The sequence below is a fragment of the Talpa europaea genome (genome assembly GCF_964194135.1).
Source record: "Talpa europaea genome assembly, chromosome: 1".
In the NCBI taxonomy this organism is placed as follows: domain Eukaryota; kingdom Metazoa; phylum Chordata; class Mammalia; order Eulipotyphla; family Talpidae; genus Talpa; species Talpa europaea.
Genome location: NC_140073.1, coordinates 157,306,255 through 157,318,440, shown reverse-complemented (window position 1 = coordinate 157,318,440; position 12,186 = coordinate 157,306,255).

Here is a 12,186-nt window from a genome sequence, read left to right as displayed (position 1 = left end):
CTGCTCAGAGCTCCAGCTCTGGACCAAGGGGCTGCTGTTTCTCCCAAGCCCTGGGACTGTGGGACGCACCGGCTCCCTCCCTTTTGGGGTACAGTTGCCCACACCAGGCCCCTCCTCCCTGTCACCCACCTTGATGACAGTTAGCAGAGGCGCTTCTCCCCCAGGAACTACTTTGAAGACCCGGCCTCCCTGTCTGCCCGTCGGGCAGGACTCAGCTGGGCATGGACACAGCAACACCCGCGGGGCAGCGGGCGGCGGGCAGGGGGACCTGCATTCACAGGAGGGGAGACTCAGGGACGGTTCCTGCAAGGTAACCTTGGAGACGGTCAGGGGCTTTCTGGGGGGCACTGCCTGGGGGTGCCGCCCACACCTGGGCCCCGCCCTAGACCTGGGAGCTCCTCACCACACCCTGCCCGCTTGTTCAGGGCTTGAAAGTGAGGTGACTTGTACTTAGGCCAGACTCCCCACAACCCATGTGACCCGTTTCCTGCTGTCATTTCCTCAGCAATGACCATATCGGGACTGTCAGGTCCTGAAGGGCGGATTTTGGGGGGTTTGTTTTGCTTTTTGATTTCTACGCTTTTGTGCTTAAACTGGTGGGTTAAAAAAGGTATAAAATTGACCTATAAAGGGATCTAGAATAACGAAATGGTAAAAATGAGAGAATAAAATGGGTCGGGCTGTGTCCTGTTCAGTCCTGTGAGTCACGGCTGAGGACACCGAGGCCCAGAGACGGGGCGGCATCTCCCCAAGGTCACGCAACACGTCCTTAGCCAAGGCTAAATGGCTAGACTTGTTGCAGACCCTGAAGCGCATGTGTTCACACTCACACTCTCACACTCACACGCAACCTTCCCTGGATTTTCCCCGACACTTGCTTTTGCAGACACAGCCGAGCCTGCAGGTTAGTTGATTGAGTGAGCTCAGTCAGCAGGGCCAGGAGGCGGCAAACACGGAGGAGGGGGCTGAGGCCAGGGCCCGATCAACAGAAACTCAGAACAGCAGCCTGCACGGCCCGGGGCTGCCCGCCAGTGGACTCCACCTCCGAGGTCACAGTTCTTTGCTCCAGGCTGCTTTTCAGCCACAGAACTGGCCCCCCGTCCACACCTGGCCCCCAGCCCCGCCAGCCTCGTCCCTTCCCTAATCCGGGAGACAGAAATGTCTCCTGTCTCCCCCGGCCGACTGACAGTCACACCAAACCGCAGTTCCTGCGGTCTCTGTGCTCTGAATCCCCATCCGGCCAGCGAGAGCCTCTCACCACCCAGCTCTGGCCTTGGTTGCCAGCGGAGCCTCTTCCCTCTTCCGCAGGGACACCAGAGGGCAGTAGACAGACACCCCCGTCCCCCAAGGTGGCTGCCTGCAGAGCCCTGCAGGCTTAGGGCAGGGAAGCACACCAGGCAGAGGGGCCCTTCCTGTCGCCGCTCAGGCATCCCTCAGGGACCGCCGGCCTGGGCTTGGGCTCAGGTCGCCTGGGCTCCAGGGTCCAGAAGTGCAGCCCCTCTACGGTGGCGGCGCTCAGGCTGGGCCTCCCCAAGCTCACGGCGCCCCGTGCTCCCCGTGCTCCCCGGGAACCCTCCAGCTTCTGGGCTTTCCGCGCACAGTTGGGGCATCTGCGCTTTTGAAGGAGTTGAGCACATGTAACCCCCCCCCCCCACCGCCGCCCCCGCCATGTCCAGTAAACTATTTGCAAATTATGAGAAAACACACGCGCATCGCCCACGGAATGCGCTGCTCTTCTCTTCTGAATCTGGAAAATTGACTTAAAACAAATCCCGTTGAGGAGCCTCTGCCACCCGTGGGTATGGTTGGGGGCGTCCTAGGGCCTGTGAGGGGCGGCCCCACCCTGCTGCCCGCCGGCTCTTCCGTGCACGGGGCTGCGTGATTGTCCCCAACAGGCGAGGCCCTTGTGCTGGGTGGGAGCACCAGCACGTCCTCTCCCACGTGCCCCCACGTGGGGTGCCGGGCCCCTGAGCCCCCCAGGCACGTGCCGCTCCCCTTTGGGCCTTGAGACTGTCTGCTGCCCCCACCCCGCCCCGCCATTCTCAGGCTCTCCACGCGCTCAAGGTCCAGTCCCGGGAGAAGGGGCTGCGCCTATGCTGCCCGTGAGCGCTGGGGCCACGCCTCTGCCCTGCCCCCTCTGGCTGGGCACCAGCAGTCTTGAGGAGAACCTGCTGAGCTAATGGTGCCTCCCGTGGTGATTTGGCTTGGCTGAGAGGCCTTTTCCAGAACGGAGCTCTGCCCCCGTGAGATGGGCCAGCTCCCAGCAGCATTGGGGACAAGGCTCGGGGTAGGCAGAGGGGGCAGGCCTTGCCTCCTGCTCTGGGGGGCCAGGCGTGGGCCCGGGGGCAGCAAGGGTCTCTCCCTGCCTGCAGCCCCACACGAGTCCCCTGTTGGCTGAGTCCACTGGGAAGCCTGAGGTCAGGGCCCAACTGCTGCAGGCCACAGAGGTGGGATCGGGGACATGGTGATGGGGAGGGCTGGGAGCGCCTGTGGGGCAAATGGGGTGGGGGCCTCCTGCTGCACTTCCCTGGGCCCTGGCGTCCTCAGCACCCCTTTCTGCCCTCAACTGGTGATGTGGACACATCCTGGGTCACCAGACCCCCTGGGCCGGCGATGTGGAGGCGACGGGCTGTGGGAGGGCCATGCCGGCCATCCTGGGCCTCTCAACTGGCAGAGACTGGACTCCATGCCAGAGAAGAGACTGACCTCGAGCTGGGCAGTCTGGCTTCTGGGCCAGGGCAAGAAAGGCCTCTGGGCCCGGACAAGAATGGCCGCTGCGCTGGAGCAGAGACTGTCTTCCTGGCCAGGGCAGAAATTGAGCTCCAGGCCGGGGCAGAGACTGGCTTCCGGGCCAGGGATGAGACTTGCCTCTGCTCCAGGTAGTGTCTGGCTTGGAGCCGGGCAGTGTATGGCCTCGAGCCGGGACAGAGACTGGCCTTGGTCCGGGAAGAACTGGCCTTTGGGCTGGGCAGAGCGAGATGGGTAGTACCTGAGCTCTCAAATTTCTAGAAATGGTTTGCAATATTTACAATTACATGCTACTACAGTTTTTAATACAGGCCCACCCCGGCAGGGCAGGTGCTGGCCTCCATGCCGGGGTAGAGCCATTCATCCAGCCCGGGCAGAGACATGCTCTTAAAACATCTAGAAATGTTTAACAATATTTACAATTTTACGCAAGTTAACAACAGATTAGAGGAGGAAAAGCTAACTATTCAAAAGAGCACCAACAGGAAGAGCTAAATCCAGAGACTTGCTTTCGAGCCTAGTAGAGACTGGCCTCCGGGCCGGGGCAGAGACTGGCCTTCAAGCCAGGCAGAGTCTGGCCTCCGAGCTGGGACAGATATGGCCACTGAGATGGCAGATACTGGCCTCTGGGTCAGGCCCAAAGAAGACTCTAATACAGGCAGAGTCTGGCCTCTAGGCCTGGGCAGATTCTGGCCTCTGAGAGGGTCAGAGTAGGGACCCTAAGACTGGGGAAATTCTGGTCTCCAAGCCAGGAAGAGACTGGTCTCTGAGCCGGGCAGAGTCTGTCCTCCCAGCCAGCCAGAGTCTTGTCTCCGATCCGGAAAGAGTCTGGCCTGCGGTTGGCAGAGACCAGCCTCTGGGTCGGGAGAGTCAGGACCCTAGGCCTGGTCAGAGTCTGGCACCTGAGCTGGGCAAGGCAGAGTCTGGCCTCCAAACCAGGCAGAGTCTGGCCTCTAGGTTTGGTCAGAGTGTGGCCTCCCAGCTGGGGCAGACACTAGCCTCTGGACCGGGGCAGAGACTGGCCTCTGACCTGGGGCAGAAACTGGCCTTGGTCCGGGAAGAGACTGGCCTTTGGGCTGCACGGAATGAGGCTGGATAGTATCTGAGCTCTCAAATTTCCAGAAATGGTTTGCAATATTTACACTTATATGCAACTACAGTTTTTATTACAGGCCAACATCAGCAGGGCAGGTTCTGGCCTCCGGGCCAGGGTAGAGCCATTCATCCAAGCCCGGGCAGAGACGTGCTCTTAAAATATCTAGAAATGTTTAGCAATATTTACAATTTTATGCAAGTTAACCACAGATTAAAGGCAGAAAAGCTAACTATTCAACAGGACACCAACAGGAAAAGCTCAATGTTTCAAAATCTGCATCCAAATACACAGCAAAATCGCCCCTTAATGCAACAGACTGAAATGACCAAAACCAGAATTGCAAGTTGGGGTGGGAACATACTGTTGTCCTGAGACTCTCTAATAATTTATAAAGTATAAATGGTAAAAGATCACTTGAGCAAACACAGAAATTAAAGATTTGAAGGTGTTATAAAGGAATTTTCCAGAAAGGACTAAGAAATAGATTGTGTGTTGTTTATACACAGGCCAATACTACTGGGGCAGAGACTGGCTTCCGAGGTGGTTGAGTGGCTGACCTCAGAGCTGGGCAGATTCTGGCCTCCGTGCCGGCAGCGACTGGACCTCCAGCTGGCCAGAGATTGGCCTCCAAGCCGGGGCAGAGACTGGCCTCTGAACCTAGTGGAGACTGGCCTCTGGGCCGGGGCAGAAACTGGCTTCTGGGCAGGGTAGAGTCTGACCTAGAGCCGGGAAGATCTGGCTGCTGGGCCAGGGCTGAGGCTGGCCTCCGGGCCTGGGCCGAGACTGGCCTCCGGGACGGGGCAGAGACTAGACTAAGGGACGGGGCAGAGACTAGACTAAGGGACGGGGCAGAGACTAGACTAAGGGACGGGGCAGAGACTAGACTAAGGGACGGGGCAGAGACTAGACTAAGGGACGGGGCAGAGACTAGACTCCTGCACGGGGAAGAGACTTGCCGGGGAGCCAGGTAGAGTCTGGTCTCGAGAAGGGCAGAGTCTGGCTCTGGGCCGGGGCAAGAATGGAGTATGGGCCGGGGCAGATACAAGCCTCCGGGCTGGAGCACAGACTGACTTCCGTGCCGGGGCTGAACTGGGCTCCGACACGGGCAGAGACGAGCCTCCAGACTGGGGCAGAGAGAGACTGGCTTCCCGATTGGGGCAGATACCAGCCTCTGAGCCGGCAGACACTGTTCTCCGGACCATGGCAAAAAATGAGTCCAGGCCTGGACATAAATGGGTGCAGTCCCGGCCGCTGGGCCGGGGAAGAGACTTGCCTGAGAGCCGGGTAGAGTCTAGCCTCAAGAAGGGCAGAGTCAGGCCTCTGGGCTGTGACAAGAATGGTTTGCTATATTTACAATTACACGCAAATGGACAGTTATTAATACAGGCCAAAACCACCACGGCAGGATCTCTCCTTCATACCGGGGTAGAACCAGTCATCCGAGCCCAGGTGTAGACATGCTCTTAAAATATCTAGAAATGTTTAGCAATATTGACAATTTTTTGCAAGTTTACAACAGCTTATAGGAGGAAAAGCTAACTATTTAACAGTTACCAACAGGAAGAGCTCAATCTTTCAAATTCTGCATCCAAATAGACAGCAAAAGCCTCCCTTAATGCAACAGACTGAAATGAACAAAACCAGAATTGCAAGTTGGAGTGGGAACATACTGTTGTCTTGAGACATCTTTAGATAATAGATAAATTATAAATGGACAGAAAAGATAGCTTGAGCAAATATAGAAATTCAAGATTTGAGGGATGTTAGAGAGAAACCTTCTAATGGAAAAGAATAGTAGGATTGTGGGCTGTCTATGCACAGGCCAACACTACTGGGGCAGAGACTGGCTATGTGCCGCGCAGATTCGAGCTTCAGCGCCGGGCAGAGAGTGGCCTCCGGGACGGGGCAGAGAGTGGCCTCCGGGCCGGGGGCCGAGAGTGGCCTCCGGGCAGGGGGCCGAGACTGGCCTCCGGGCAGGGGGCCGAGACCGGCCTCTGGGACCGGATAGGAATTAGAGTCCGGGAAGAGCAGAGACTAGATACGGGGCCCGGAAAAGTAGGCCTGGGGAGGTTTGAGCGCCACAATTTCAGAAATAATTTGCTATGTTTACAATTACACGCAACCGGACATTTATTAATACAGGCCAAAACCACCAGGGCAGGTTCTCTCCTCCATGCCGAGGAAGAACCCATCATCCGAGCCCAGGTGGAGGCATGCTCTTAAAGTATCTAGAAATGTTTAGCAATATTTACAATTTTATGCAAGTTAACAACAGCTTATAGGAGGAAAAGCTAACTATTCAACAGGTAGCTCACCAACAGGAAGAGCTCAGTCTTTCAAACTCTGCATCCAAATAGACAGCAAAAGCCTCCCTTAATGCAACAGACTGAAATGACCAAAACCAGAATTGCAAGTTGGAGTGGGAACATACTGTTGTTCTGAGACTTCCTAGATAATTGATAAATTAGAAATGGACAGAAAAGATAGCTTGAGCAAATAAGGAAATTAAAGATTTGCGGGATGTTATAGAGAAACCTTCTAATGGAAAAGAATAGTAAGATTGTGTGCTGTCTATGCACAGTCCTATACTACCGGGGCATAGACTCGCTTTGGCCTGGGCAATGTCTGGCCTCCTAGCCTGGACAGAGATTAGTCTCTCGGCCAGGGAAGAGACTTGCCTCAGCCAGGCTGACTCTGCCCTCTGGACCAGGGCAAGAATTGCGTCTGGGATTTTGCAGCCACTGACCTCCGGGTTTGCGAAGAGACTTGCCTCTGAACCTGGAAAGTCTCCGGTCTCTGCATCAGGGCGTTAACTGAGTCCGGGCCTAGGAAGAGACTGGCTGCCGGGGCAGGACTGGCCTGAGAGCCGGGTAGAGTCTGGCCTCCGTACTGGGGCAGTGTTTGGTCTCCGAGCCTGGCAGATTCTGCCTTCTGTGCCGGCAGAGACTGTCCTCCAGACCGGGGCAGAGACTTCCCTCCGAGCTGGACAGAGTCTGGCCTCCGCACCAGGGCAAGAAATGTGTCCAGGCCTGGGCAGAACCTGGCCGCTGGGCCTGGGCAGTCTGGCACTGAGCCGGGCAGAGTCTGGCCACCAGAACGGGGCAGAGACTGGTCTGGGCACAGTGTGGCTGGGTAGGTCTGAGCTCCAAAATTTCCAGGAATGGTTTGCAATATTTACAATTATATGCCACTAGACGGTTTTTAATACAGGCCAACACCACCGCGGCAGGTTCTGGCCTCCAGGCCGGGGTAGAGCCATTTATCTGATCCGGGCAGAGACAAACTCTAAAATATCTAGAAATGATTTAACAATATTTACAATTGTACGCGACATAACAGTTTCAGTGAGGAATAACTAAATATTCAACACTTCACCAACAGCAAGAGCTTAAGCCTTCAAATTTACAGTAACAGAGTCCCTTCAATGCAACAAAATGAAATGACCAAAGCCAGAATTGAAAGTTGGAGGCAGATCATATTGTCCTGAAACTCCATAAAAAATTGAGACAGTATAACTAGTAAGAAATGATAGCTTTTGCAAATATAGAAAAGAGAGATTTCAAATATTTTATAAAGAAAATTTCTAGAAAGGACTAAGAAATAGCGAGATTGTGTGCTGTTCAATACTACCGGGGCAGAGACTGGCTATGGGCCGGCTGGAGTCTGGCTTCCGCGCCGGGCAGAGTCTGGCCTCTAGACCAGGGCTGAGACTGAGCACCGCCCGGGCAGAGACTGGCCTGAGCCCTGGGGAAGAGACTTGCCTGAGAGCCGGGTAGAGTCTGGCCTCGAGACGGGCAGAGTTTGGCCTCTGGGGCGGGCAAGATTGGAGTATGGGCTAGAGCAGAGACTGACCTCCGAGACGGGCAGAGTCTGGCCTAAAGACCGGGGCAAGAAATGCGTCCAGGCCTGAGCAGAGACTGGCTGCCAGGGCAGAGACAGGCCCCTGCGCTGGGGAGGAGACTTGCCATAGAGCCGGGTAGAGACTGGCCTCAAGCCGGACAGAGTTTGGCCTCTGGGCTGGAGCAGAGACTGGCCTCCAATCTGGGGAAGAGATCGCCACCGAGGCGGGTAGAGTCTGGCCTTCGAGCCGGGCAAAAACTGGCCTGTGGGCCGGGGCAGAGATTGGCCTCGAGCCTGGCGTCCAAGCCGGACAGAGTCTGCTCTCCCAATGGGCAGATTCTCGCCTCCCAACTGGGCAAAATCTGGACTCCGGGCCGGGGCAGATTTGGCCTCCGGGCCTGGGCAGAGACTGGCCTCTGGGCCGGGGCAGAGGCTTGCCAACCGAGGTGGTAGATTCTGGCCTTGATCTGTAACAGAGTCGGGCCTCGAGCCTGGCAGATTCTGGCCTCGAGCCATGCATATTCTGGCTTCCAAGCCAAGCAGAGACTGGCCTCCTTGCTGGGGCAGAGACTGGCGTCCGGGCTGGGCAGAGACTGGCCTTGATCTGGGTAGAGATAAGACTTTGGCCTGGACAGAGAGAGTTGGGTAGTAGCTGAGCTCTCAAATTTCCAGAAATGGTTTGCAATATTTACAATTATATGCAACTAGACAGTTTTTAATACAGGCAGAGACTGGCCTCCGGGCTGGGGCAGAGACCGGACTCCGAGCCGGGCAGACTCTGTCCTCTGGACCACGGCAAGAAATGAGTCCAGGCCTGGGCAGAGACTGGACCCTGGGTTGGGGCAGAGTCAGACCTCCGTACTGGGCAGAGCCTGGCCTCGGGGGGGGGGGGGGGGCAGAAACTTGCCTCCGGGCCCGGGTAGAGACTTACATCAGCCGGGCAGAGTGAGGCTGGGTAGGATCTGAGCTCTGAAATTTCCAGAAATGGTTTGCAATAGTTACAATTATATGCAACTAGGCAGTTTTTAATATAGGGCACCAGAAGGGCAGGTTCTAGCCTCCAGGCTATGGTAGAACCATTCATCTGAGACCGGGTGGAGACATGCTCTTAAAATATCTAGAAATGTTTAGCAATATTTACAATTTTATGCAAGTTAACAACAGCTTAAAGGAGGAAAACCTAACTATTCAACAGGTCACCCACAGGAAGAGCAAAATCTTTCAAACTCTGCATCCCAATAGACAGAAATAGTCCCTTCAATGCAACAAAATGAAATAACCAAAACCAGAATTGAAAGTTGGAGTCAGACCATATTGTCCTGAGACTTCTTAGATAATTTATAAACTATAAATGGTAAGAAAAGATAGCTTGAGCAAATATAGAAATTAAAGATTTTAAGGATGTTATAAAGAAACGTTCTAGAAAGGACTAAGAAATAGTGAGATTGTGTGCTGTCTATACACAGGCCAACACTACCGGGGCAGACCTGGCTATGGCCCGGGCAGATTCTTCCCTCCAAGCCAGGCAGATTCTGGCCTCCAGACCGGGGCAGAGACTGGCCTCCGAGCCAGAGTCTGGCCTCTGTAACAGTTACTTCAATGCCACAAAATGAAGTGACCAAAACCTGAATTGAAAGTTGGAGTCAGACCATATTGTTGTCCTAAGACTCCATAAAAAATTGATAAAGTATAACTAGTAAGAAATAATAGCTGTGCAAATATAGAAATAAAAGATTGTTATAAAGAAACTTTCCAGAAAGGACTGAGAAACAGAGAGATTGTGTGCTGTTTATACGCAGGCCAAAACTACCAGGGCAGAGACTGGCTCCAAGCTGGGCAGAATCTGCCCTCCGGACCGGGGTAGAGACAGGCCTCTGGGCCGGTACAGAGACTGGCCTGTAGGCTGGGGCAGAGTCTTGCCTCAGGTCTGGGGCAGAATCTGACATCTGGGTCAGGCAGAGTCTGGCCTCCAGGCCCAGGCAGAGACTGACCTCAGGGCTGGGGCTGAGTCTGGCTTCCGCAGCCAGGTGGGCCTGAGGCTAACATTTGTAGAAATGGTTTCCAATAATTACAATTACATGCAATTGAACAACAGTTTACGTGATCAAATGTAAATGTTCCAAATAATGCTACAGTAAGAGCTAAATCCTACATAACTCTGCATCAAAATACACACCAGAGTAACTTCATTGCGGTAAAATGAAATGACCAAAAACAGAATTGAGGGTGGGTGAGAGACCTTGTTGGAGTGCTGAGAATCCGCAGATAATCATAGAAACTAATTTTGAATATTAAATAATCAGAAGGATGTTATAAAGAAACTTTCTAGAAAGGACTAAAACAGATTGTGTGTTGTATATACACAGGCTAACACTACCGGGGCAGAGATCTGCCACGGGTTAGGCAGAGTCTGGCCGCTGGGCCCAGGCAGAGACTGGCGTCTACGACAGGCAGAGTCTGGCCACTAGGCCTGGTCAGAATCAGGCCTTCAAGCTGGGCAGAGTATGGCCTCCGGGCTGGGCCAGAGACTTGCTACTGAGCCATGCAGAGTATGGTTTCGGGGCCGGGGCAGAGACTGGCCTCTGGTCTGGGCAGAGTGTGGCTGGGTAGGATCTGAACTATAAAATTTCCAGAAGTGGTTTGCAATATTTACAATTATATGCAACTAGACAGTTTTTAATACAGGACAACACCAGCAGGACAGGTTATGGCCTCCAGGCTGGGGTAGAGCCATTCATCCGAGCCCGGGCAGAGACAAGCCTAAAATTTCTAGAAATGGTTTAGCAATATTTACAATTTTATGTAACTTAATGACAGATTAAAGGAGGAAAACCTAAATATTCAACACATCACCAACAGGAAGAGCTAAATCCTTCAAACTCTGTATCCAAATTGACAACAGAGTCCCTTCAATGTAACAAAATGAAAAGACCAAAACCAGAATTGAAAGTTGGAGTCAGACCATATTGTTGTCCTGAGACTCATTAAATAATTTAGAAACTATAAATGGTAGAAATGATAGCTTGAGCAAATATAGAAATTAAAGATTTGAAGGATGCTATAAAGAAACTCTCTAGAAAGGACTAAGAAATAGCGAGATTGTGTGTTGTTTATACACAGGCCAACACTACCGGGTCAGAGACTGGCCTCCGAGCTAGACTGAGTCTGGCCTCCGAGCCGGGCAGACTCTGGCCTCCAGGGTGGCCAGAGAGTGGCCTACGTGGCAGGCAGAGTCTGGCCCGATTCTGGCATCTGAGTAGGGCAGGGTATGGCCCCTAGCACTGGTTAGAGTCTGGTCTCTGAAATGGGCAGTGACGGGCCTCTGGGCCAGGGAAGAGTCTGGCTGCCAGGCAGAGCCTGGCCTCCGAGCCAGCAGAGTCTGGTTCCTGGGCTGGGCAGAGCCTGGCCCACGAGCCCGGCCCAAAACTCGTGCAGAGTCTGGCCTCCGATCTGAGCAGAGTCAGGCCCCTAGGCCTGGTCAGAGACTGGGCCCTAGGCCTGGTCAGGGACTGGCCCTGGTCCGGGAAGAGACTGGCCTCCGGGCTGGCAAGAATGAGGTGGGGTAGGATCTTAGCTCTACCATTTCTTGAAATGGTTTGCAATATTTACAATTATATGCAACTAGACAGTTTTTAATACTGGCCAACACCACCACGGCAGGTTCTCTCCTCTAGGCGAGGTAGAGCCATTCATCCGAGCCCAGGCAGAGACAAGCTCTAAAATATCCAGAAATGACTTGCAATATTTGAAACGACAGTTTCATATAAACAACAACAGTTTAAACAAGGAAAACTAAATATTGAACTCATCACCAACAGGAGGAGCTAAATCCTTCAAACTCTGCATCCAAATAGAAACAGTCACTTCAAGGCAACAAAATGAAATGGCCCAAACCAGAGTTGAAAGCTGGAGTCAGACCATATTGTTGTCCTGAGACTCCCTAAATAATTTAGAAACTGTAACGGTAAGAAATGATAGCTTGAGCAAATATAGAAATTAAAGACTTGAAGGATGTTATAAAAACTCTCTAGAAAGGACTAAGAAATAGCGAGATTGTGTGTTGTTTATACACAGGCCAACACTACCGGGGCAGAGACTGGCTCTGGGCAGGGCAGAATCTGGCCTCCAGGGTGGCCAGAGAGTGGCCTCCGAGCGGGGCAGGGTGTGGCCCCTAGCACTGGTCAGAATCTGGTCTCCGAGGCAGGCAGAGACGGGCCACCGGGCACAGTCCGGCCTCATACCAGGCAGAGCCCGGTCTCTAAGCCGGGGCAGATACTGGTCCCTGGGCTGGGAGATCTGGCCCTGACCCAGGCAGACTCTGGCCTCCAAGCCAGAGAGAGACTGGCCTCTGGGCTGGGCAGAGTATGACCTCCCAGCTAGCAGAGTCTGGCCTCCGGGCCTGGTCAGAGTCTGGCCTCCGGGCCTGGTCAGAGTCTGGCCTCCGGGCCTGGTCAGAGTCTGGCCTCCGGGCCTGGTCAGAGTCTGGCCTCCGGGCCTGGTCA